Genomic DNA, 27,350 nt, shown 5'->3' with positions numbered 1-27,350 from the left:
TGTCACAGGGGGAAACAACTGAAGGGCGTACAGTGACCGCTCCTTCCCCGGTACGTACGGTGGCCGTACCGCGGTGTTGCCTGGGACTAACTCTGGATCAGCCCCACCCCGAACCTGCCGAGGGTTGCCCCGCCTGCAGGGTTGTTGCCTCTTGCCGCTCACCTGGTGTTGTGACAGTTGCGGGAAAGAGGGGCTCTGGGGATAGGTGTCCTGGTGACCCTCTTGTCCTGGGTTACTAACCCCGCCGTGGTGTCCTCCTGGGGTGGTGGTGTGGTGGTGGCTTGGTGGTGGGGTGAGGGGTGGCGGGTTGAGTGGTCCGGCGGCGGCGGGTATTTTAGATAGACAGATAAATAGAGAGAGAGAGAGAGAAAATTAATTACTAGTGTGCGATAATTCCAAAGAAAACACGTATTTTTGAAGAGGCGGTACGATAATTCCCATCTAAAAGTGTGGCACACTGGTACAGCAGCGATGCGTCTGCGAGGACGGCTTCTTGGAGCGGTCAAGCATGTAGTAGTGGTGCTTGTTTTAAAGTGAAATCACACTATGAAAATGGTTGTTGTGGTGGTTGTTGTTGTGGTGGTGATGGTTGTTGTGGTGGTGGTGGTTTTTGTGGTGGTGGTAGTTGTTGTTGTGGTTGTGGCAGTGGTGATTGTTTTGGTGGTCGTTGTAGTGGCTGTTGTTGTGGTTATTGTGGCGCTGGTTGTTGTGATGTTTGTTGTTGTGTTTGTTGTTGCTGTTGTTGTAGTGGTGGTGGTGTGGGTTGTGGTGGTTATTGTTGTGGCTGTTATGAAGGTGGTGGTGATTGTTGTTCTTGTGGTGATTGTGGTTGTTGTTGCTGTTGTTCTGGTGCTTGTCGTTGTGGTAGTTTTGTGGCGGTGGTGGTGGTGATTGTTGTGGTGGTGGTTGTGGTGGTTCTTGTGGTGGTTATTGCTGTGGTGGTGGTCATTGTGGTGGTTGTTTTGGTGGTGGTGGTGGTTGTTGCTGTGGTGGTGGTGGTTGTTGTTGTGGTTGTGGTGGTTGTTGTGGTGGTGGTTGTTGTGGTGGTGATTTGTTGTGGTGGCGGCTGTTGTTGTGGTGGTGGTAGTTGTTGTTGTGGTGGTGGTGGTTGTTGTTGTGGCGGTTGTTGTGATGGTGGCGGTTGTTGTAGTGGTGGTTGTTTTTGTGGTGGCGGTTGTTGTTGTGGTGACGGTTGTTGTTGTGGTTGTTGTTGTGGTGGTGGCGGTTATTGTGGTGATAATTGTTGTGGTGGTAGTTGTTGTGGTGGTAGTTGTTGTGGTGGTAATGTGGTGGTTGTGATGGTTGTTGTAGTGGTTGTTGTCGTTGTTGTTGTTGTTGTTGTGGTGGTGGTGGTGGTTGTGGTGGTGGTTGTTGTGGTGGTGGTGGTTGTTGTGGATGTAGTTATTGTAGTTGTTGCTGTGGTGGTGGTGGTTGTTGTGGATGTAGTTATTGTGGTTGTTGTTGCTGTTGTTGTTGTGGTGGTGGTGATTGTAGTGGATGTTGTTGATGTTATGGTGGTGGTGGTTGTGGTGGTGGTTGTTGCGGTGGTGGAGGTTGTTGTGGATGTAGTTAATATGGCTCTTGCTGTTGTGGCGGTGGTGGTGGTTGTGGTGGTGGTTATTGTGGCGGTGGTGGTTGTTGTGGATGTAGTTATTGGGGTTGTTGTTGCCGTTGTTGTTGTGGTGGTGGTGGTTGTAGTGGATGTTGTTGCAGTAGTGGTGGTGGTGGTTGTGGTGGTGATGGTTGTGGTGGTGGTTGTTGCGGTGGTGGAGGTTGTTGTGGATGTAGTTATTGTGCTTCTTGCTGTTGCGGTGGTGGTGGTGGTTGTGGTGGTTGTTGTTGTGGCGGTGGTGGTTGTTGTGGAGGTAGTTATTGGGGTTGTTACTGTTGTTGTGGTGGTGGTGGTTGTTGTGGATTTATTGTGGTTGTAGTAGTAGTTGTTCCCTAGGCAGTCTGGCCGAACAGCCCCGAGTCCCTTAGGAAGGCCATGGCCGAGACCGGGTTTTCCCACACAGCTCTCAAAGAGTGTATGTTGTGTTGTTGGCGCAGGTGATTGTGTGCAATGCAGTCTTCCATAATGTGCTTAATAGCATGGGGTGCTGTGTTGCAATCTTCAGGGTACGGGGATAACTCCATCCCCCATCCCTTTCTCTGGCCTGTCTCTTTTTAGGAACTAAAAAACAGAGGAGGGGGTCCCTAGTCCCCTCACCCCGCCCCTTTTAGTCGCCTTTTACGACACGCAGGGAATACGGTGGCAGTATTCTTCCTAACACAACCTGGCCGCAGAGTAGTAGTACCACCCCATAGTGCGGCCAGGTTGTGTCCCCCCCGCCATAGGGGGGGTCTGAGTCTGGTAAATGTCTGAGTCTGGTAAATGTTGATGGAGGAGAGTGGAATCTGAAGCAGCTGCTGTTTGCAGATGATACTGCACTGGTGACTGATTCAGAGGAGAGATTGAGACAGTTGGTAGAGGAGTTTGGAAGGGTGTGTGAAAGGAGGAAATTGAAAGTAAATGAGAATAAGAGTAAAGTGATGAAGTGTACGAGGTTGATAGATGGTAGGGGGATGAATATAGTTTTGAATGGTGAGTTGCTTGAGGAGGTAGATTGTTTTAAATATCTAGGGTCACATGTTGCTGTGGATGGAAGAATAGATGCAGAAGTGAAGTTTAGAATAAATGAAGTAGGGAAGGTGCTGGGAGGAATGAAAAAAGTGTTTAAATGTCGTTCGCTTAGAATGGATGTAAAGAGAAGGCTGTATGAGGGTGTTGTGGTACCGACTGCATTATATGGGGCTGAAACATGGAATTTGGGTGTAGCAGAGAGGAAAAGTTTGAATGTAATGGAGATGAGATGTCTGAGGAGTATGTGTGGAGTGACGCGTATGGATAGAGTGAGAAATGATGAAGTGCGAAGGAGAACTGGAGTTGTTCGGGAGATGGCTGGTAGAGTTGAGCAGAGGGTGTTGCAATGGTTTGGGCATATGGAGAGAATGGATAATGAGCGATTGGTGAAAAAGATAACTAGATCTGATGTGAGAGGTGTAAGACTGAGAGGAAGACCACGAATAGGATGGATGGACAGTGTGAAGAGAGCCCTGGATGCAAGAGGGATGTCTGTTGAGCAAGGAAGAGTGGCTGTGCGTGACAGAAATAAATGGAGAGAAATTGTGAATGAATAAGTGATGACGCAGCCCTGAGGGGATATTCTCCCGCATTTGGTCTGATCAGCTAGTCAGGTCAGGTGCGGGTAAGGGGATGGGTCTGTTATGATGTGGCAGGGGTAAACCAGTTCTGCTGTCGGACCCTGCTGTGGATGTCACTGATTGCATTGCGCAGTTGACCCTTGTGCGGTGTGATGCGGTGAGGATCTGTCCGTTCTCCCATTTCGGGCTAAGATGCGAATGAATGTGTTTGAATGGATGAGTAAATGGAGAGTGAGTCGTCCTGTCTCGGCTACCTCCCTTTCCTTGGGAGAAGCAGCCTAGGTATATAGATAGATAGATAGCTGTGTTGCATCCTGGACAGGTATCAGCGACAGAGTCATCCAGCCTCTTCTGGTAGCTTAAGAGGGGTGGATGGTGCCCACATCTCAGCCTGGCCAGGTGGACCCTGCCCTCACGAGGAAGATAGGATTCAGAAGAGTGGATGCCAGGAGGCCGTGCATGCAGCTGCGTGTTGTCTTTAAGTGACTGAATGGAGCGGCGAGTGGTCTGAGTGTGGATATGCTTCTGGAAGCTGGTCGGAATTGGGGGAGGGGGTGAAGATGACAGTATTTGTGTATGGTATCGTGTGCTGGGTGTTGTTTTGATGTTCCTTGGTGTGGGTGGATGTGCTACCATGTACTGTAGTGGATGTTGTGGGTTTGTGGAGCCTGCAGCAAGAAACTGGGTGCCTCTCATGTCTAGGTGATCCTTGACTTTGAGGATTTTGGTTTCTTGATGTAGGTGGTCTGTGGGTGTAGTAGCTGTGCAGCTTGTGATTATGTTTAGGGCCTTGTTCTGTATGGACTGTAGAGTGTTGTAGTGTGTTTCGGTCAGGTTAGAAGCCCAGGCAGGGCTTGCATAATTCATCACTGAACGTATGTATTGTTTGTATACTGTGGTGGTGGTTTCTTTGTTGTGTCCGAATGTTGTAGGGGCAAGTGACCTCAAAGCATTGAGTCTTGGTGTTATTTTATTTTTAATGTTTGTGATGTGTTGTTTAAATGACATTGATGTATTGTATGTTACACCAAGGATTTTTTGGGGGGTAGGGGAGCATTGTTTATGGTAAGGTGTGGAATGTGACTGTGTTCTGCTGTCCAGTTTGTGAGAAAAGTCACTGTAGATTTGGCTGGGGCTATTTTGATCCTGTTTGTGGTGAACCATTCGTGTAGTGTGTTGAGGTAAGGTTGAATGATGTGTGCAGCTGTGTTTGCGTTTTGGTGTGTACATGTAAGTGTTATATCATCTGCATAGGAAGCTATGTGTATCTGTGGTGTGTGGGTCCGTCGTGCATGTATAGGTTAAAGAGTGTAGAGGACAAAACAGATCCTTGGGGGACGCCGTTTGTGAAGTTTCTGATGTTAGAAGACTGACCGGCAAATGTTACGTGTGCACATCTGCCTGCTAAGTAGTTTGCCAGCCATCTTTTTGTGTTATTGTGCAAGTTTGTGTTGAGTATTTTGTTTGTGAGATTGTGGCGGGGAATGGCATCAAAAGCTTTGCTAATGTCTAGTGTGACTAGGAGTGTTCTGTGTGGTGGCCTAGCTGAATTCATGCCATCGAAAACTTTCTGTGTAAGGTTTGTAAGAAGGGTGTTTGTGGAGTGTAGTGGCCTAAAGCCATGTTGTGACTGGGCTAGGGGAATATGAGGTGTGACTAGTTGTAGTACCAGTTGTTCAGTGACTTTAGAGAGGGTGCAGAGGAGTGTGATGGGGCGATGTGAGGAGGGTAACGTGGGGTCTTTGTTGGGTTTAGGGGTAGTGATGATATTGCCATGCTTCCAGATGTTGGGTATTATGTAGTATGAGTAGCTGTAGTTTGATATGTTGGTGAGTGCTTGTATGCCTTGTGGTCCAAGGTGTTTAAGGTGAATGTTGCTTATGTTGTCTGGTCCACAGGCAGATGAGTGCTTGTGGTTGTTAATGATGTGCTTCGTCTGGTTGTAAGTGAAAGGTGCGTAGTCTGGGTCTATGGGGAACTGTCTCTTACGTCGGATGATACGTCGGTCTTCAGGATGCTGGTTTAGATGGCTGACTTGTGAAAAGTGATTGATGAGAGTGTTTGCTTGTTGTTTGTTTGAGGGTATGGTGTCTGTTGTTGTGATGGCAGCTTGTGATTGTGTGGTGTTACTGTTGGAAAGTATGATGCTGTTTAGTGTTTTGTAGAGTTTGCTGATGTTTGTCTTGCGGTCAAGTGTTTGGAGGTAATTTTTCTAGTTTAGTGTTTGCTGTTCTGATATTTTATTGTTTATCTGAGTGTTGAGTTCTTGTATTTGTTGTATTGTGCCTTGTGTATGGGGTGTTGGGGAGTGTCGCAGTGTCCCGTTGTCTGATGAGGCCTTGAATTTCTTGTGTGAAATTGGGGTTGTGTGTCTTTCTGTTGCCTCTAGGGATGTGTCTTTTGTCTGCGTTTTGTATGATTGTACTGAAAGTGTGCACAGCGGTGTTGATGTTTGTGATGGGTGTACTGTTTAGTGTTTCGAAATGTTCTGTTTCAGTTACAAAGGCCTCCCAGTTGGCTCTCTTATAATTAGTGTATGTGTGTTTGTGGCCAGCTGGGGTGATTCTTGTTTTGGTAGTGGTGATGATTGGGAGGTGATCAGAACCTAGGGTTTTGACCACTCTCCATGATGTAGTGGGGGCAAGGTTTGGGGAGTAGAAGGTGATGTCTGGAGATGATGGGAGGAAGAGGACTTGGTGTGGGATATGGGTATGTTGGTCTAGTCTGTTCAGTATGAAAAGATGATCTGTCTGGGATTGTAGTACCAGCCCTCTGTCTGTGTCAGGGTTGTTGACATACCAGGCCGACGACTTGGCATTGAAATCACCACCCAGGATGATGTTGGGTATGTTAGTGATGTGGTGTATTTGTGGAGAGTAATTGTGTGGTACTGTGGGGGACGATTGGGGGGGAATGTATGTGTTAGTGATTGTTATGTGTGATTTGCTACCAGTGCGTATTTTAATTGATTGTATTTCTGTTGTGGTGTCATGTGGGGGGAGAAGTGACACTGTGTGTGCACTGGTATCTGCAAAGTTGATGGATTTGTGTACCACGGTGATGAGTCCACCGCCACCGCCGTCGGCCCGGTCTTGTTGAATGGTGGTGAAGTTATGAAATGTCTGTGTTTTCTGTGCTCTGTGTAGTTTTGTTGTAAGATGGCAATGTGTATGATCTGTTGTTTGATGAATTGTGTGAGTTCATGTATTTTGGTGTTTATGCCATCTATGTTTAACTGAAGGATGTTTATGTTGTGTGTGTGATGTGTGTTGGCTGCTGCAGCACGGGGGGAAGGTGGTGTGGGTGGAGGGGAAGGGGTAGGAGGAGGTTGTGATGGAGGTAAGGGTTGAGGTGGATTAGGATGGGTTGGAATGGGAGGAGTTGGGGGACTGGATGGTGTGGGAAGGGTCAGTGGGTTTGGCTGTGGAGGTGTGAAGGAAGTAGGAGTAGGATTGGAAGGGGGGTTGATGGGTGGGGGGAAGGAGCATAAGGAGCAGGTCCAGGTTTTGTGTACTGTTTTCTGGATACAAGTGTTGTGCAGGTGTAATGGGTCCAGTTCTTGCAGGAATTGCACTGAACTGAACCCTTTGTCTGTCAGCTCGACGTGATAGGTTTTGAGTATGTTGGACATATGTATTTGTTGGTGGGTCCTGGATTGCTCTCAATGTCCCCGGCTAGAAGAAGTCGTCGAGAAATGACAGCCGGGGAGTCATTTCTCGGTGTAGAAAAAACGGTGTTGTTGTGTGTGTTGTGTTGGAAGACTTGCCCGCGCGACCGAAGCCACTCCCAGGTATTCGAGCCCCATGAGGGGCCGGGGGGGTTTGCGGTGGTTTGGCCCCCATGTTGTCATCCTCTTCTCTTCGACAGTCTCCGGGAGGTAGACCCACGACGAAGTCGCCACCGCTCCAGGTCCGTTATTGTGGTTGTTGTTGCTGCTGTTGTTGTTTTTGTGGTAGTGGTGGTTGTGGTGGTTGTTGCTGTGGTGGTTGTGGTGGTTGTTGCTGTGGTGGTTGTGGTGGTTGTTGCTGTGGTGGTGGTGGTGGCTGTTGCTGTGGTGGTGGTGCTACGTGGTGGTGGTACTGGTTGTGGTGGTGGTAGTTGTGGTTTCTGGTTCATCTGAAACGCTAACTCTGTGGACTGCAGGCTTAAGTTTCCCTTCTGCAACCCACCATCCTCTTTTCGGGGGATAAGGAAGTAGCTGAGGGACGCTTGCATAACCAGACAGTTGAGCCGCTCGTGCTATCGGTGCCACCATAGATATACTCCGACGATTTTTGCACCCAATAGCAGCACAGTGTTGTGGCATTTCTGGGTAAAGAGTGGTTAGCTTTGCCCATTGTCAGGAACACATCGTCTGCCCTGACCGTTCCAAGATGGCGGCTGCGCAGACACATCGATAGTGTCATGCGGCATCTGGGTTTATTTATATCTATGGTTATTCTGACAAAGCCAAGATAAAAAACATTGTTCTTCAGTAAAGAAAGCCTAAGCTGTCTTATACCGCATTTTCTTGAAGCCTTTTCAGACCAGTCAAGACTGGTCAAAGTTTTCTGGACCTAATTGATGCTCGCGAGAATGACTAAGACCAATTCCATCCGTAATGTGCTCCTATTGGCTGGAGGAGGGAGTGGGCAGTCATAACGGAATCAACTGAGTTATGTAAACAGAGAGAATAAGATGGTGATAAATCAATTTATTTGGAAATATTATAGTTACTAGCGTACACAGTAGCTTTTTGTACGCCATATAAAAGAAAATATGACAGCTTCCAGATCACAAGTGTCAGTATTAAAACCATGATAATGAGTTCTCATTACGCTATGAAATAAAATGATTGTTCAGCTTACCTTTTAAGTTAAAAGAGAACTAATAACCGGAGGCAAAGGATGCAATACTTGTCCTTAAGGAAATATTACTGGGAAAATAGTTGTAAGTGCCATCATTAGTGTAATGCTAGGTGTTTTAGGGTCGGCTTCCCGTCTCTCTAACGCCTAGTGTGTAGCTGGGTTCTCTTTCTAGACCGGAGCTTAGACAAATAAGAGACAGGCAGGACACAAAAACTCAAGGCAACACCTTACACGTGTATTGCTAAATTCTACAAGTGGAACGGTTAGATATCACAAGAGTAGTTATGCTGGACAGCTATAAACCTTAGGCCTAGATTGCGGGTATTAGTATCAAGTAGGATACTCTTTGAGACAGGGCAGGGAAATCAAATACTATCACTTGGGGAAGTCTAGGGTTTATCTATCAGGTGGAGTTCTGTTCATTAGGGCCGTATCACTGTTTTCACTGGTGGCAGTCTAACTCGCTTGTCCGTCGTGTTGTTAACTATTGTTATTGCACTGGAACCTCCGTATGATCTCAGCGTGAGGCTGTATCACTAAGTTGGTAGCGTGTCCACTCAGACAGACACTTCTTTCACTGCCAGGCCGTATTCACTGTCTCACAGTTACTTTACTTACTCCACCCTTCTTTTGCACTAACACTGATGCTTTCATTTCTGACTTCTCATGTTCCGATAATTCACTGTTCTGCCCTTGCTTCACTGTATCACACTCACTGTGCTTTCACTGTCACTCACTTTCGGGACTGGGTGTGGTGGCGGTCAGGTACAAGGGCGGCGGAAACAACTCAGCCTGACTACTGACGGGGCTGAGTTTCGCCGGGGGCTTCCGTATTCAGGGGCCACGGAATCACGTGTAGGGGCGTCTTCTCTCGTCCGGGGCTGCTGATGGTGAAGGGTTCCGCACTCTCGAGGCTCGGGGCTGGAGTCTGGCCCTCTGGGCTGGGGCCGAACAGCTGCCTGAATCTTTCACTCAGGCGCCTGACGGAGGACAAGGGTCTCCGGTGTCGGGGTGTAAGGGTGTCCTGCCCAGGGGTCATGGGGGCGGTCTGGAGGTCCCGCAGGCTGCAGCGTCGGCCTCCGTTGGGGTCCGTCAGGCGAGGCCTCTCAGGGACCGGCTGTAGCGAGAAGAGCCTGGTGATGGTCATGAGGCCTCTCCTGTAGTCCTCCAGGCTGGGGCCTCCTTCTGGGTCGTAGTCTCGTGTAGGGGAATCAGCACCTGACGGAGGAGCGGCTACCAGCTGTCTCCTCTCATAGGGTCCGGCTACTGGCCGTGGCCTTCTCGGGGTGTGGCTACCAGCCGTCACAAAGGCCCAGCTACTGGCCATGGCCTGAGGAAGGAAGCGGCTACAGGCTGACTCGAGGGCACCTTCGGAGCGGCTACCAGCCATCTCCTGGTTATCTCCAGAGCAGCTACTGGCCCTCTCCTGCAGGAGGGTCGAGCGGATACAGGCCGTCTCTGTTAGGGCACCTTCGGAGCGGCTACCAGCCGTCTCCTTATTACCTCCACAGCAGCTGCAGACCATCTCCTGTATGAGGGTTGAGCAGCTACCGGCCATCTCAGGGGTGCTGACTGGAACTAGAGTAATAGCCCCATTCCGATCTTGTTGGTGGTCGGCTCGCCCGGAAGGTAGTCTGTTTTTCCTGCTATGGTGGCGGCAGGTGAGCTCCGGGTCATAGGGGCGTGTGCCTGGGCGAACTTATGTCCCTGTCCCCTGGAGTCAAGTCATGCTCTATTTACCCCTCCGTAGTCTCGTTCTGGGGGTGTTGGGCTGTCCTCCGTAAGATTATACGGCATTTTACCACCGTCTTCGGGGAAAGTGTGACATCCCTGTGACTGGAGGTTGTAAACTTTTGTGTCGTAGGTGTAGTAGACTGGCTGCAGGTGTTGGAGGAGGGAGTGCCAGGCTGTGGTGGCGGGGTTTTCATCTAGCTGAGCATCGCAGGTGACGAAGAGGGTGGATGGTTTGGTGGAGGAGCGGAGGAGTCGTAGGAGGTGGAGGGGTCCACGGACTCGGTGTTTACGTCCGAAGGGCGGCGCCCATATGGCTCGGCGAATCCTCATGGTGGCGGGTGTTGTTTCCTGTAGAGAGCCGCGCTGAATGCTGGAAATGGATGTCGAGTGTGGGGTTTTATGGCACAGTGATGTGGTGCAAAGTCTCTGGGGAGTGTAGGTGGCTGGGATTTGGGCCTGGTGTAGCATGAATGTGAGATGATTTAGAGAAGGAGGTGGAGTGTGATTTTGTGGCAAGATGGGTGGTGTGGGAGTGTTGGTGTATTGGGCGGGTGGGTATGAAAGTCAGCTGGAGAGTCTGATGGTCGTTTTAAGGGTGGGTTTGGGAGGTGATGTACGTGTGCAATGTCGGCGTGTGTGGGATGTGGGTGCGGTGTGTGGGGGCAGATGTGAGGCGGTAGGGGTGGGGGTGGCACGAGGCGTCGGATGGGGCGTAGGCCTAGCAGGTGGTGGTGTTGTGGGTGCATGGGCGGCGCAGGTGGGGTCAGGTGTGGGGGATGGGGCAGGCAGGGCTGAGGGAGCGTGAGAGGGAGACAGTTGGGGTGGGTCTGGGCCGGTGGCAGGTGATGGTTGGAGCAGGGTGTGGTGGTTAAAGGAGGTGCAGGTGCGTGGGCTGAACAAGTGGTGCTAGGTGTGGGGGATGGGGGGTTGGTGGCGAGGAGGTGGGGGAGAGATCCAGACTTGGTGGTGTTGGTGAACCTTCAGGTGAGGTGTAAGGCGGCGTGGCGAGGGGTGAGGTGGAGGTGGCGGGGGAGGGGGAGGGGGAGGAGGAGGGGGAGAGAGACGGTGAGGGGAAGATGTAGCACTCGTAGGAAGGTAAAGGGGAGCGGAGCGGGGGCAGTGGGTGGGATGGGGTGCGTGGCGGGGGCGGGGGACGGGGGAGCGTGAAATGGGAGTACGTGACGGTTTCTGAGAGTGTCAGGGGTGCCATGATATTCAACTGTCACTTGGTAGGGGTTAGGGACGCGGATGATGGTATAGGGTCCCGTGAACCATGGCGCAAGCTTATGGGGGGTGGGGAGCTGCGCTATCATGAGTATCCCCCAGTTTGTAAGGGCTGGAGGCAGAGTCGGGGCGAAGGTCCAGGTTGTTCTGAAGATGGAATAGCCACTGCTTGAGGTGGTGAAGGGGATCAGATGTGGAAGAAGAGGTGGGGGGCTGTAAGTGTTGTTGCAGGAGTAGGAGAGGTGTTTCCCCAAACACTCATTCGCACGGTGAAATTCTGTCCTCTCGGTGCAGGAGTTTATGCCCCATTGTACGATTTTTACGTGGGCGGGCCAGTCGTCATCTTTGGTGGCTTCCATCCGGGTATGGAGTTGCTTCATCAATGTATGATAGCTTCGTTCACAGATAGCATTTCCTTGGGGGCAGTAAGGGGACGAGTGAGATATGTGGTAGCTGAAGATGTGGGCTAGCTCCTCCCAGATTTTGCTGGTGAACTCTGGTGCATTATTGGAGTGGATTGCCTGTGGGATACCAAAGTATGGAAAAACGTGCCGAATCAGGGCATCAGCTACTGCGACAGCATGGTGTTCTTTTGCCAGGCAGGCTATGACGAATTTCGAATACGTATCAATGAATGTGATAACATATCAATAGCCCGATTTTGGGGGTAGAGGTCCCACTACGTCGATCGCCAATAACTGCCAAGGTTTGTGGTCGGTAATGTGCTCTGATGGACCGGCAGTGTGAGTGATGTCCTTACCCAAGGCACACGCCCAGCAAGATTGGATAATCTCCTTGGCAAGGGTGGAGGGATTGGGTGCCCAGTTGGTGTCATTAAAGACCTGCAGGAGTTTTTTCATGCCCAGGTGAATTCTGTTGTGGGTATGCAGGTGCCGGAGGGTGTCAAGGGCGGTGTCAGGGGCTAGGATGATGTGCCCGGGCAGAGTGAGCAGGTGGTCGTTCTGGCGATATAGCTTTTTGAAGAGATGTTGGGGAATCCAGGAGGGTCGTTCCTTACGATGCCACTGTTGGAGGAGATCTGGCTCCGGTTGTACGGCATTGATGGGGAGCCGGGAGAGAGCATGTATGTTGGTGTGGAGTTTGCCAGGGCGGTATGAAATTTCATAGTTAAACTCCTCCAGTGTCTCACACCATCTGATGAACTGGGCATTGTGGGTGTCAGACTGCCGCAGCCATTAGAGGGACTGATGATCAGTAATGATGGTGACCTGGGTCCCTGATAGGTATGCCCGGAAATGCTCTAGTGCCCAGATGATACCTAGTCACACCGTCTTTGTGCCAGCGTAATTTTTTTCCGTTTGGTTGAGGGTATGGCTGGCGCAGGCAATGATGTGCTCATGGCCCTCTTGGACTTGGGCTAGCACAGCGCTGATTGCAATTAAGGAGACGTTGGTGTAGAGGTGGAATGGGAGGGCATAGTCGGAAAAGGTCACGACTGGGGCAGAAACGAGTTTGTCCTTAAGTTTTTTTTTTTTATGTGTCCGACTCTGGGCATAGGCTTCGCAGCCTGCTCTCAAGGCCCAGTAGTCCTTCTACATACCATACACGTCCACATGTCACCACTTCGGTGCTAACACCCACCATCCATATTGAATACATACTAGGGCTGTCTCATACAAGACTGGTGTATTGGTATTAGCAGGGGTATTTTTACGACACGTCGTCGGGTCTTCTGGTAGATTGGTAAAGTCTGCTTTTATGAAAGTCAAATCCTTAAACTGTTCCCTGCCCCAGCGGGGATTTGAACCTGGGTCCAGTAGGACTGCAGGCCATCTCTCTACCGATTGAGCCACCGCCTCCCCCAGGTTGTTGGAAGGCAACTCGTCTCTTGTCCGTCCAGACAAACAGTTCTCCTTGCCGGGTCAGGTCGTGGAGTGGCTTAGCAATGTAAGCGAACCCCTTCACAAAACGTTGGTAATAAGACATCAGGCCGAGGAAGGTCCGAACTCCGTGAACGTCTTGTGGCGGGGGGATGTCCGCGATGGAGCGGAGCTTGTCTGGGTCGGGAGATATGCCAGCCTGGGAGATGACATGTCCCAGGAATGAGACAGTTCTGGCGGCCAGGTTGCACTTGGAGGGCCAGAGTTTAAGGACTGCTTGTTGTATTCGGGTGAAGACCTGGCGAAGGTGCTGAGGGTGGTCGGCCCAGGTCTTGCTAAAGACAATGACGTCGTCTAAGTAGGCTAGACAGATCTCCCAGGTGAGGCCGTAGAGGACAGATTCCGTTAGTCTTGAAAAGGTGGCAGGGGCATTACAGAGGCCGAAGGGTAGAACATTAAATTCATAATGTTTCTCATTGCTGGTCGAGAAAGCAGTCTTGCCTCTGTCTTCCGGTTGCACTGGGACCTGCCAATACCCTGACTGGAGGTCGAGGGTGGAGAACCAGGAGGCGCCGTACAGGGAATCTAGGGAGTCGTCTATTCGTGGGAGTGGAGTGGTGTCCTTGATCGTTACATCATTAAGCCGGCGGTAATCTACGCAGAACCACATTGTGCCATCCTTCTTCACGAGGACGACGGGGGAGGACCAAGGGCTGGTGGAGGAGATGACTCCTGCTTTAATCATACCTTGAACCTGGCGGTTTTCCTCTTTCCGCTGTTTGGGATTCTTCTGCCGGGATGGCTGTCAGATCGGTGGGCCCATCGTGTGGATCTCGTGAGCCAGGTAGGTTGTATGTCCAATATCAGCGGGTCTTGCCGCAAAAAGGTCCTGGAAATCCAGGAGGAAGCGGCAGAGGGTGTCTGACTGGTGGGTGGAGAGATGGTTGGGAATGGGGGACAGGGGGCAGGGCAGCTGGAGGGGGAGGGGGCGCAGAGCTCGGCTTCCTCTATCTCTCTAATTACGAGCTCTTTAGGGAGGGTGAGGGGTGAGGGGGCAAGGTAGGCAATTCGGACTGCCATGTGATGAGGAAAGAAGGTTAGGGGCAGGAGGCAGGCCAAGAGAGTTCTGGGACAGGTGTGGGGAGAACAGGAGGGATGTACTCGAGGGCCGGTTGAGGGGCACCCAGGCTTCGTGGTGGTGGGGGATGGTTACACCGGAGGAGGTGGTGGTGGGTAACAAGGGAGAGGGGGAAGAGGGGGGAAGGAGAGAGATCAGGGAGGGAGGGGGGTATGGATTCTTCCGGCCGGGGCCATGGCGTGCAGGTGCAAACGGCCCGAGGGGGAGGGGGGGGTTGGGGGATTTCTGGAACTGGAGCTGTCTGTTGCAGCAATCAATGGTGGCTCCTAACTTCTGTAGCAGGTCCAGTCCCAGATATCCGTCGTAGTTGCAGCAGGAAGAGTTGAATATGATGAACTTATGGTGTGTTGATACTGGTTGATGGGTGTTGACACGCAGAGCCCGTGTTTCCCCATGGATAGGCAGGGGACCATCCCCCACATCCACAAGATGAGTAGCCATCAGGAACAGCAGGCCGAAGGTCGACTTATGACGGGAGAAGTAGTGGCTATACAGGCAGGATCTGGTCACTCCCGTATCGACCAGAAGTCTGGCTTTCACCCCATTCAGCTTCATCTTGTGGTAAACTGGGGGGCAGTATCTGGGGGAAGTGGCCCCCGCCACCGTGGGAGGGTGCAGGGGCAGTCCTAAAAAACCCAACTGCTGGGGGCCTCCTTCTTCTTCCTCCGGCTCCTGTTCCCCGGGTTTGGTATCTTCTGCTGGTGCGGGTTAGTCCTCCAGCCCCTCGTTTTCCAAGGAGGAGACTTTACATCGGCCTGGAGTGGTGGTCTTTCGCCTGGCAGCTTTCAATTGGTCCCTGATATCATGCAGTGGGCACCTGGAGCTGCAAGCGGAGAACTCCAAGGGATTCACTGGAATGAGTTTGGGGTTCTCCTTGTGACTGGGGCGCTGGTGGGTGGGGTGCACCCTAGGCAGGCTGGTTGCTGGGGTGGGGTTGGTGTGGGGCATAGGCGGATGTGGCTTGACTAGAGGAGCCGGGATGTTCGTGGGGAACTTTTTCACCACGTTGATTTGCTGGGGTGTGGAGCGGGAGGTCAGGAGGTGGTGTATGAGTTGGATATCCTTATTCATGCCTACGGTAGGGTCATGGATTGTAAAATGCTCCTTGACCATGCTGAAGAGAACTCTGAGGAGAATATTGAAAGTGTGTTGCTCCCGGGTTTCATCATCTGCCTCCGGGTAGGCAGCAGTGACCAGGCGTCTGGCCTGGATTAAAGTGTCATCTAAATTGCCATCAAAAGTTAGGTTATCCAACTGGGATAGCGCCACCACTTTACCTAGTGATGGGGTGATGGCCTGAATCATGAGTTTCGTGAAATTCTGCCAGTTGAGTCCTGGGACGATATTGGGTGCGATATTGGCTGCCAATTTACCCAGTAGCAGGAGTGTAATCGCGATTTTTTGCTTGTCATCTTCAAACCCGATGTCTAGCAAAGGTTTAATAACTGACAGGTATGTATGAACATCATACTGTTCGGGGTCGAATTTAGGCAGTTTCACAAGAGGTTTGGTTGCCATTTTGCTGGTATTTCCTGATTACCTCTCTCGTATGTCCAGGTCAAGAACCACCGCTGTCCACCAGTGTAATGCTAGACGTTTTAGGGTCGGCTTCCCGTGCCTCTAACGCCTATTGTGTAGCTGGGTTCTCTCTCTAGACCAGAGCTTAGACAAATAAGAGACAGGCAGGACACAAAAACTCAAGACAACAACCTTACACATGTATTGCTAAATTCTACAAGTGGAACGGTTAGATGTCACAAGAGTAGTTATGCTGGACAATTATAAACCTTAGGCCTAGATTGTGAGTATTAGTATCACATAGGATACTCTTTGAGACAAGATCAGGTAAAGTGAATAGCACTACGATCAGGAGTCCTAGGGCAGGGAAACCAATTACTGTCACTTGGGGAGGTCTAGGTTTTATCTATCAGGTGGAATTCTGTTCACTAGGGCCGTAGCACTGTTTTCACTGTTGGCAGTCTAACTTGCTTGTCCGTCATGTTATTAATTATTATTGCACTGGAACCTCTGCATTATCTCAGCATGAGGCTATATCACTAAGTTGGTAGCGTGTCCACTCAGACAGACACTTCTTTCACTGCCCGGCTGTATTCGCTGTCTCACAGTTACTTTACTTACTCCACCTTTCTTTTGCACTAACACTGATGCTTTCATTTCTGACTTCACATGTTCCGATAATTCACTGTTCTGTCCTTGCTTCACTGTATCACTTTCACTGTGCTCTCACTGTCACTCACTTTCGGGACTGGGTGTGGTGGCGGTCAGGTACAAGGGGAGCGGAAACAATTCAGCCTAACTACTGACGGGGCTGAGTTCTGCCGGGAGCCTCTATATTCAGGAGCCACGGGATCACGCATAGGGGCGTCTTTTCTTGTCCGGAGCTGCTGGTGGTGAAGGGTCCTGCGCTCTCGGGGCTCTGGGCTGGATCTGGCCCTCTGGCCTGGGGCTGAACAGCTGCCTGAATCTTTCGCTCAGGTGCCTGACGGAGGACGAGGGTCTCCGGCATCGGGGTGTAGGGTTGTCCCGCCAGGGGGTCCTGGGGGCGGTCTGGAGGTCCCGTGGGCTGCAATCCCCAGTAGTCGGGGACGCTGCCAGGAGTGGGCTCCGGTGTCAGCCTCCATTGGGGTCCGTCAGGCAAGGCCTCTCAGGGACCGGCTGTAACGAGAAGAGCCTGGTGGTGGTCACGGGGCCTCTCCAGTAGTCCTCCAGGCTGGGGCCTCCCTCTGGGTCGTAGTCTTGTGTAGGGGAGTCAGCATCTGACGGAGGAGCGGCTACCAGCTGTTTCCTCTCGTAGGGCCTGGCTACTGACCGTGACCTTCTAGGGGCGCGGCTACTGGCCGTCACAAAGGCCTGGCTACTGGCCGTGGCCTGAGGAAGGGAGTGGCTACAGACCAACTCGAGGGCAAGTTCGGAGCTGCTACCAGCCGTCTCCCGACGAAGGCAGGAGCGGCTTCCAGCCGCCTCCTGCAGGCAGGTCGAGCGGCTACAGGCTGTCTCTGTTAGGGCACCTTTGGAGCGGCTACCGGCCGTCTCCTGACGAAGGCGGGAGCGGCTACCGGCTGTCTCCTTATTACCACCAGAGTGGCTACTTGCTTTCTCCTGTAGGAGAGTCAAGCGGCTACAGGCCGTCTCTTTAAGGGCACCTTCAGAGTGGCTTCTGGCCGTCTCCTGACGAAGGCAGGAGCGGCTGCAGGCCGTCTCCTGTAGGAGGGTTGAGAGGCTCCTGGCCGTCTCAGGGGTGCTGACTGGAGCTATAGCAATAACCCCACCCCGATCTTGCTGGCGGTCAGCTTGCCCGGAAGGTAGTCTCTTTTTTCTGCTATGGTGGCGGCGGGTGAGCTCCGAGTCATAGAAGCGCGCGGCCCGGGCGGACTTATGTCTCTGTTGTCGCGCGCTATTTACCCCTCCATAGGCTCCTTCTGGGGGTGTTGGGCTGTCCTCCGTAAGATACACAGCATTTTAATTAGCTTATAATAATCCACTGAGACTCAAGGGATTTGAATTTCTCTCCAGACATTATCTTACAACTTCAGCCGTAACTGGTCATCTTTTTCAATTCAGGTTTAAATAAGTCATCGTCCTGTGTCATTGTTGACTGTTATTTGTGCGAAATTCTATTTTTGAAATAATATCTAACTTTCACTTCTGTTGGCTATCTTTGCCGTATCATCTGTTTACCCTAGACACGCAACACTCCTCGCTGTCTTTGTTGCCCAGTGCTACAGCGCATCCTTTGTGTGCAGGGCTGGATAAACCCAATCCTGGCTCTGGGGCAGGACTGCTTGAGTCTTGATAGGCCTGATTCTTCTGAAACTGCGACGCTGAAAAGCCATGGGATTAGCCCTGACCGGTCTTGACTGGTCTGAGAGCTTCACAAAAACGCGGCCATGATATCCCCATTGCTATAGTGTACATCCACCAGCAATCATTTCATTTCTCCCAGATATACTCTATTATGAGTTGTGATGCCACTCAGGGTATTAGTATTTATTCATTGATTTTACTGTGGCTTCTCCTGGATCATATACAGTATTACACCTCTGTCTCACTCCCTCTCTGCTTTTAATTCATGTCCATTTTTAGCCTATTGTGCCTGTCTCTACTTCTGTTTAACCAAAGAAAATATTCTCTTTTAAGAGCACTTGAAACGTGGTTGGGTTCCAATACCCAAAGTGTTGTGCACTTTGACTTTGGTCAGAGGCATGCATCTTCAGTGTAATTGGGTTGCTGAGACTATTTTCCGTCTCATCACTTAATAATCAGTGATCTCCATCCATTGTCCAACTCTTTCTCATCTTCCACTTCAATGATTACAGAGATTTTGGCAGATATGCCTTTGAAATTTAGGCATGTCTTTTTCCAAAACTTTATCAACAGGCAAGTGAAAATAGCTAGATCTAAAAACTAATTTGCAAGTTTTCACTCAGTGGTCTGCAAATAAGAAATATTCTAAACGATATTATAGACATTGCAGGTTTATCCTAGAATTATGCTTAATGATCCATTATGCTAAAACTTGTGCCAAACACCAATTTAATCTGCGATTAATTTAAGCTAAAAGCCAAAAATTATTATTAGTATGGTAATATTGCAATCCGTTTTCTAAAACTGCCAATAAACTCGCCATGTCCGGCTCACCTGGGCAGGTCACTTAGCCCTGGGGCTCATTACAACTCAGAGATACATGAGTGGCTACCCTGACCAGTTAATTTCCCAGAGGCACCACTGTGACCATTTTACGTAGCCAGCAACCATTCCCAGTCCAGGCCGCCATGTAGCTGACTTATAGGGTAACACCGCCACCAACCCTGGCCACCTTCCCCCCCCCCCCACAACACTTAACCCTTTGAGATTCTGATGACACGTTTTTGCGTCATTTCAAATCCAACCTCAGAGATTCCAATGACGTGTTCATGCATCATTTTAAGATACTTTTGAAAAATATTCACAATAAATCATGTTTGCGCGTCATAACAACGAGACTCAAGAGTGACGTCATGGAATGGTTGCTCTGTGCGTGATGGGTACTGCATAGATGGTCTGACTCATGCCTTTGTCTCCTTATTACTTTATTCTCGGTGAGTATTTTTCTACAGCATGGTATAAAATTTTTTTTTTTTTTGCCTAACTTTAACTCGTCATTTTGACTTTATTTTCCTTTTCTTGACAACTACGATAAAGTACAACTATTCATCTTTAACCCGCCCCATCCTGACCGATTTTCCACCACTGACCCCCCCCTAATCCCGACCAATTTTAGAAAAAAAATTTTTTGCTAAAACCTCCACTTTTAGTGAGGAACATCGAAAATTCATAGAGAAATTACTCAACTGAGGTTTAAAATACTGGATACAGGTAGCAGTACCCCTTACCTTACTGTGTTTTCTATCAGGCTTGCTCCAAAGAAAACGAGTTCTATGGGAGGGTAACTATTCCACACCACTCATAAACGGTATTTATTTATTTATTTGGTATGAATTTATATGCAGTATGAGAGTATATTGGTTTTCGCACAGTAACGTAGGCAATATAAGCAAACACATCAACATACCTGACCTTTTTTGGCGACATTACCTGATCATCATTTCTGACTGTTTCTTTCTCTAATGCTACATAAACTTTGTCCTCCACATTGTCATCGATTGGGGAATCACTCTGGCCTTGAATTTCGTACTGTGGCACAACATGTCTTTACTGGCCAGGTCACTGGCAACAGGTGAATTGCCGAGACAATGGCGTGCAGGGACGGGGAGGTCATGCCAGGTAAGGCATTGACCCTGCCTGGCATCTTGTAGAGGAAGGTGTCCCGTGTATACCTACCAAAAATCACGCACGAAATTTGAAAATTGTGCAAATTAGGGACTTTGCAATTACTGCATGTTTATATTCATCAACGGGAGTCACTGACAAAATGTGTGGATTTATATATATGTCAACGGGAGTCGGCGGGTTAAAATGACACGATAACCAACATTCTATCATGAAAACTATATTTACACAGACCGACCAAAGAAAAAGATCGCTACATGAATATGTGGCTGAAAATCATACAAAATTGTACATCTTTTTTCTTTCGTTTTACCGTGCAGTAACATGCATAAATTGCCATAAACTATCATTATAAAGGTAATTTATTATAGTTTTGCATGGTTTAAACCAGAGTTATATATTTTTAATATTTTTGTTCAAATATTTTTCTATGGCTAGGTATAAAATTGTTGGTTTTCGCTTAACTTCAACTTGTCATTTTGATTTTTTTATTTTCTTTGTAAGTACAATTATTCAGGATTAAAATGGGGCCAAAACCAACATTCTATCATGAAGTGTATTTTCACAGGGGCAGAGCAATCAAAGAAAAATATCGCAGTGCAAAGATGTGGGTCAGCGCAAGAGCGGCTACTAGCACAGATATAGGCTACTGTAATCTGCCTGGTCCAGAAACCTGATAGGGTTAAAATTTGTTATTTAAATTCATCTTATATATTTATAACAAATGGGGACATAAATAGCAAAATCAAATTATTGTCCCAGAGCAAATCTGAATGTCTGAAATTCTTTTTTCTCTTTTTTCATTCTCTTTAGCATTTCTCTGCCCTGGATAAGATGTATGACAAAATATAAATAAAAAAAATTAAGATAGCAATCCTGAAAATGCAACTGTACTCCATAATACTTTAAACTCTTATCATAAACACACTTGTCTGCGCCAAGAGCAATGAAAAGAGCTATGCTGTATATTCTGTTGCCAACGCATGCATACTAAAAGTAACTAGATCAGTCTCAAAATGTCGATAACTTATTAAATATCAAGACTAAAATAACTGGGACCACTCCAGCTGCAACCACTGATGGACAACACACGGCAAAGAGCCCACTGAGTAGCTGAAATACGAGTGTCGGCACCAGAAAGTCACAAGAGCTGGTGCACCCAGCATTTGGAAGCCCCTCTAGTCCGGAGCCACCACACCACCACCTTCGCAACCCAAAGCACCAATGCCAACGACAGCAGGGGCTCATTAGCTTAGTGCCTGCTACAAGCGGCACAACTGGGCTTGTTAGATGTTGCCTGGCAACAATCATGCTTGCTAGAGACAGCACACTTGAGCTTGCTAGGGATGGCTTGGCAATGCAGGAGTTCCGGTTCTCCCCCACGCTTGCTAGCAGCAGCTCTGCAATGCAGAAGGAGTTCCAGTTCCAGCCCATGCATGCTAGATGCATCACACCAAAGCTTATTAGAGGCAAGTTTGGCAAGGCAGAACGAGTTCCGATTTTACCTGTGTGTGCTAGAGGCGGTTCAGCAATGCAGAAGGAGTTCCAGTTTTCCCCTGTGCTTGCCTGAGGCAGCACACCCAAGCTTACTAGAGGCGGCTCGGCAATGCAGAGGGAGTTCCTGAAATCGCCCTCGCCCCGTGAATGAACTGAGGCTGGTCCAGGGACTCAAGGGTCACAGCACCCTTCCTGGAGGCAGGCCGACTACCACTTCCTACTCCGGCCTCTAGAGTGGATTCCCCCAACATTGTTAGACCTTGCCCCCCGGCCCGTGGAAAAGGAATCTCTGACTTAATAATCTAAAACTTGTCCTGACTATTTTGGGTCCCTTCTAACTTCAGTGCCAGAGCCACTCTGGATACACACCACACCACCCTACTCCCAGGCTGAGAAAGAGAAAGAGCCAGACATCGGGCCTCCACTTTCCAGAGCCAGAGTCGTAGTCTATCTCTCCCTTAGTTATATCGCAGTTAGCTCACTACACCACAACACCCCTTACAGACGTAGAGACAATCCCGGTCCCTTCCATTTGCAGAGAGACCCCTGCAACGAGTGTCAGTGTTGTATTTTTTTTTTTTATGTGTTCGACTCTGGGCATAGGCTTCACAGCCTGCTATCAAGGCCCAATAGTCCTCCTACATACCATACACCTCTTCATGTCACCACTTCGGCGCTAACACCCACCGTCCATATTGAATACATGCTAGGGCTGTCTCATACAGGACTGGTGTATTGGTATTAGCGGGGGTATTTTTACGACATGTCGGCGGGTCTTCCGGTAGATCAGTAAAGCCTGATTTAATGAAATTCAAATCCTTAAACTGTTCCCTGCCCCAGCGGGGATTTGAACCTGGGTCCATTAGAACGGCAGGCCATGCCTCTACCGATTAAGCCACGCATCCCCCTTCAAATCACTCCTCCCAATTCTCTTCTCACCCTGATGGACTATTTCCTGTGTATAATTTTCCTCATATTGCATGTAAAGCGGTGTTTACAGTCCTCAACAATAATAAACCTTTTGTTCTGTCATATCGAGTTTATGTGTCTACCCTGTACTCTTAAGGTGTGTTGAATCTTGTTTTGGTGTTCCTCCCTGTTTAGAAGAACCCCATGAGATCAAAACTACTCCAGCATAACAAAGACTACAATAATGAGAACAATGACAACACCAAGTGACCCACATAGGCTGACTGCATAGTTATCAGAATAACGATATGAGGAGAATGCCATGTAATGTAAATTCAAATAATACTTCAGTGAGCATCAGCACTTACTTTGAAAGTGTTTAATATAAATCAGTAAAGTCCCAGTCTAGTTCATCTTCTTCGATGGCCAGGCTACAGGTTGAAGGATCTTGCAAGCTGCTTCACGATTTTCTTGTAAGCTTCCTCTGTGCGAGTGGTATAATGAACTCCTCAGGTAACTCGTGGTTATGGCAACACATTCCTCATCAGAAGTTGGACTGCTTCCACTGACGGCGAGAGTGAGAAGTTGCAGCGGTGAAGATTGTTCAATCCCTCAACATGGCGGATGATGGCTTCTTCTCAAGCAAGTTCCACGAAGTGCAGGCCAATGAGGGGGACGAGAACGGGAGAAGGAACAGGAACAGCTACCGGAAGAAGAACAAATGGCTGGTCGCTGGGTGAGAGAAGATGACTGGGTGTACTGTGCAAGAAAAATCGCTGAGGATAAGGTGTTAATGACCATCAAAATCTCTATACTGTACAACTACGAGGACATAACACCTCTTTCGGCCATCATTCCTAATTGCTTTGCAGATTTCATGACGCCTTTTCCCTAGCGATTTATTCTGTTCATTTCCCCTTAACATGCCGCCTAGAATACGGGCTTCTGTCTCCCACCACAGAAATCGAGCGAGAATGATGGTGAAGATGCTGAGGCTGTGGAGGAGAGTGACCCTTTTTTCCCTGCTGACGGCGGCAACAAAGCTTGTAGCAGCAGCGTTCAGGATCATAAGTGAGGAGGTTGTGTGTGTGTGTGTGTGTGTGTGTGTGTGTGTGTGTGTGTGTGTGTGTGTGTGTGTGTGTGTGTGTGTGTGTAGAGAGAGAGAGAGAGAGAGAGAGAGATGCAAATGGACGTAAATCTGGGCCAAGTTAAGGTGAAAATGGTATATTGTCTGAGTGAAAACACTGAATGGGCATATGGCTTTCTCATCATATTACTCTACTATAATTTTCCATTTTTTTGTCCAAGAAATAAGTAAAATTCATACTGTTATCTTCACTTACTTTCATCTTTTCATTCTGTGTTTCATCTATAAGAAGTTATTTGTTTATTTAGTTTTGTTTCCTCATTTCATTTCATATTTTTATACAAGTGTTTCGAGTCGCCAGGTAGAGTAGTTCCAGACGGCTCTTGCGTACTTTTTCTTGTTCTACTACTACTACTACTACTACTGCTACTACCTACTACAACTACTACTACCACAACGCTGTCCCACCTCCTACCAACATCCCAGTCCCCCCTCATCCTCTTCTCTCTGCTCAACTCACCTTGTTTCCGATTACACTTACATCGAATTTTGTGTTGCCACGACATAACAGATTCATCAAATTGTATGTAACCACGACGCAACAATCATGTGAGTGGCCCAGTTCCAGAGATAAAAACTAACCTTCTAGAGTCTCATTCCATCATCCAGCCAGGGTCTATTTAGGCCAGGTTAGTGCAAAAGAACCATAGCATTGACAACATACCTGATAGGTGACGTTCAACATGGCGCCCACATTCCTCTTATCAACTTCACCGAAATCCACCCAGTACCGCTGCACTGTGCTGGCATTCGTAATGATGCGTAAAAGATAGAACCTGGTTAGATGGTAGAGTGAACGATAGAACCTGTTTAGATGGTAGAGGTCTAATCAGGTTTTATCGTTCATTTACACATCTAACCAGGTTCTATCATTCACTCTACCATCTAACCAGGCTCTATAGTTCACTCTACCATCTAACCAGGTTCTGTCGTTCACTCTACCATCTAACCAGGTTCTATCGTTCACTCTATCATCTAACCAGGTTCTATCGTTCCCTCTACCATCTAAACAGGTTCTATCGTTCACTCTACCATCTAACCAGGTTCTATCTTTTACGCACCATTACGAATGCCAGCACAGTGCAGCGGTACTGGGTGGATTTCGATGAAGTTGATAAGAGGAATGTGGGCGCCATGTTGAACGTCACCTATCAGGGATGTTGTCAATGCTATGGTTCTTTTGCACTAACCTGGCCTAAATTTTCATCCTTTTTCAGCTTATTTCACGTCGCTCAGTGACAGAAGAACACAGTGATCTGGTTATACATCCTTTTCATGGCACTTTTTCGTGACTAGCATCATTATAGTGTTAATGCATTGTTACAGTTCAGCATTCTAGACACAGAGAGGGAGGGTCTAGGTCAAGTTAGAGTAAAAACAATATAATACTTTAAGCTCTATTCACCCTTAATCTGTGAGCAGCAGGAATGAAATCAGTCACACACACACACACACACACACACACACACACACACAGCAGAGAGAGAGAGAGAGAGAGAGAGAAATGCGTCACCGACCTGAAGGGATTTAATTTTCACGACTTAATTTTCACTACCCCCCAGACGGTTCCACTGCCCTTCAAGTTTCCCTTCTACGGGCGGGGACTCAGGGCCGTCACCATCATGTCAGAGGGGTATCTCTTCACGGGGGAGGGGGAGCTGGGGAGGCAAATGTTCTTCCTGTCATCGTATATCGCTCCCCTTATGACCGGATTTGATGTTGCTGTGGAAGAGGATGTGATCATTAGGTATACGGATGATTGTGAGTTGTGTATGTGTGTGTGTGTGTGTGTGTGTGGAGAGAAAGAGAGAGAGAGAGAGAGAGAGAGAGGGAGATACACAGCTGCTTTTACAGTACAGAAGAAAAGAACATTGACGTGCCATATCCAGAAATGAACACTACAAAGAGGTGCTAGAAACCCCTCTAAACCGAAAAGAACATAAGACTTGGACTTTACTCTCCTCTGACTCTTGACTCATTGTGTCTCTCTTGCCCCCCTCCCCAGGTGGGTCGTTCATCGTGCAGTGGGGTAATGTGACGCTAAAGGACCAGCCGGATGTGGGTACCTTTACATTCCAAGTGAGTCCTTCCATGTCACTTACATGCTTTGCTGAGGTGGCCGGCTCTCTGTTTGTGTCTGGCTCCCTGTCTCTCTGTGTATGGTTCCCTGTCTGTTTGTGTCTGGCTCCCTGTCTGTACCTGGCTCTCTCTCTGTCTGTGTTTGGCTCCCTCTTTGTCTGTGCTTGGCTCTATCTGTCAGTGCCTGGCTCTGTTTGTCTGTGTCTGGCTCTGTGTCTGTTTGTGTCTGGCTCTATGTCTGTTTGTGTCTGCCTCCGTCTGCTTGACTCTAGCTCCCTGTCTGTCTGGCTCAATATATGTTTATCCTGGCTGTATGTCTGTTTGTGTCTGGCTCTTTTCTTTACTGTGACTTTTTTAGTGTCTGGCTCTCTGTTTTTTAGTGTCTGGCTCTCTGTTTTTTAGTGTCTGGCTCTCTGTTTCTTAGTGTCTGGCTCTCTGTTTTTTAGTGTCTGGCTCTCTGTTTTTTAGTGTCTGGCTCTCTGTTTTTTAGTGCCTGGCTCTCTGTTGTTTAATATCTGGCTCTCTGTGTCTGACCCACTGCCTGTTGGCGTCTGGATCTTTGTCAGTGTCTAGCTCTCGCTCTGCTTGTGTCCGTCTGTTTGTGTTTGTCTCCCAGCTTGTTTTCCTGGTCCTTTATGTTGTCCAGGTGGGCTAATTATTTTGTTAAAACCACTGCTCGTAGCGCGGTGGGAAAGGATCAAAGGCCAGGTAAGAATGAGGTAATATGATTTAAAAAAAACAATAGGTCGAAGGTCAGGGTCACAGGGGAAATCAATTGAGAGAGAGAGAGAGAGAGAGAGAGAGAGAGAGAGAGAGAGAGAGAGAATCAAGTATTTAATGTTGTTGTCTGCGTGTCCAAAGCCTTCGTCTCGGGTCCTCATTGCCACACATTTTACAAGGTCTTAACCATTCTCTTCTTTTCCCTCAGGTGACGCTACACAGGAACGGGGACATCATGTTTTTGTACAAGGCTATTCCTATTGTCATCACCTCCATCAACGATAATCGGCGTCACCTGAGAGTTGGCTTATCGGATACGTACAGTCAGGGAAAGTTCCGCATTACCCACTGTTCGGAGCTTGCTGGTCGACGTATAGTCACGAAGCAGCCGCCAGACCCACTTCTCTGGTAACTGTGAGTGTGAGGGAGGGTGGCCGGGGGTGGGAGGGTTTGAAGAGTTGCTTATGTCACAATCAGTACATGTTTTACTGTCAAAGGTATACTTCTATGCCTTTGTTTTGTAATGTTCGATAGGAATGTTACAGAGACCGATCTAATAATTAGGGCTTCCCATGTCATTCTGTCCATTTGAAAACGAAAAACCTTTCAGTCGCTCATATAGGTTGTTTTATTTTTATTATTATTATTATTATTATTATTATTATTATTATTATTATTATTATTATTATTATTATTCACAGTTATTATTATTATTATTATTATTATTATTATTATTATTATCATTATTATCATCATTATCGTTGTTATTATTATAATTATAATTATTGTTATTATTATTATTATTATCATTATCGTTATTATTATTATTATAATAATAATAATAATAATAATAATAATAATAATTATTATTATTATTATTATTATCATCATTATCGTTATTATTATTATTATAATAATAATAATAATTGTTATTATTATTATTACACTACCTTAGACTCTAACTTCGACATAATTACCAGAATAACACTGGAAATGTTTGCAGGCGGATGTTTATGGTGGGATGACAAAGGATAAATAAATAAACAAATTTATGAGAATTTACATGCAGATAGATAGATAGATAGATAATATAGAGGTTTTGTTTGCAACACATAATATAAATATATATGTTATATCGTTACGAATATCTCCTGGGGGGAAACGTCTCATATTAAAGTCGAGAGGGAATGAAAGCATTCAAACCTCCGTCCGAACCCAGC

The sequence above is a fragment of the Coenobita brevimanus genome, chromosome 89 (genome assembly GCF_032717465.1).
Source record: "Coenobita brevimanus isolate Jiangsu-jjx chromosome 89, ASM3271746v2, whole genome shotgun sequence".
In the NCBI taxonomy this organism is placed as follows: domain Eukaryota; kingdom Metazoa; phylum Arthropoda; class Malacostraca; order Decapoda; family Coenobitidae; genus Coenobita; species Coenobita brevimanus.
Note: the sequence above shows the minus strand (reverse complement) of the source record.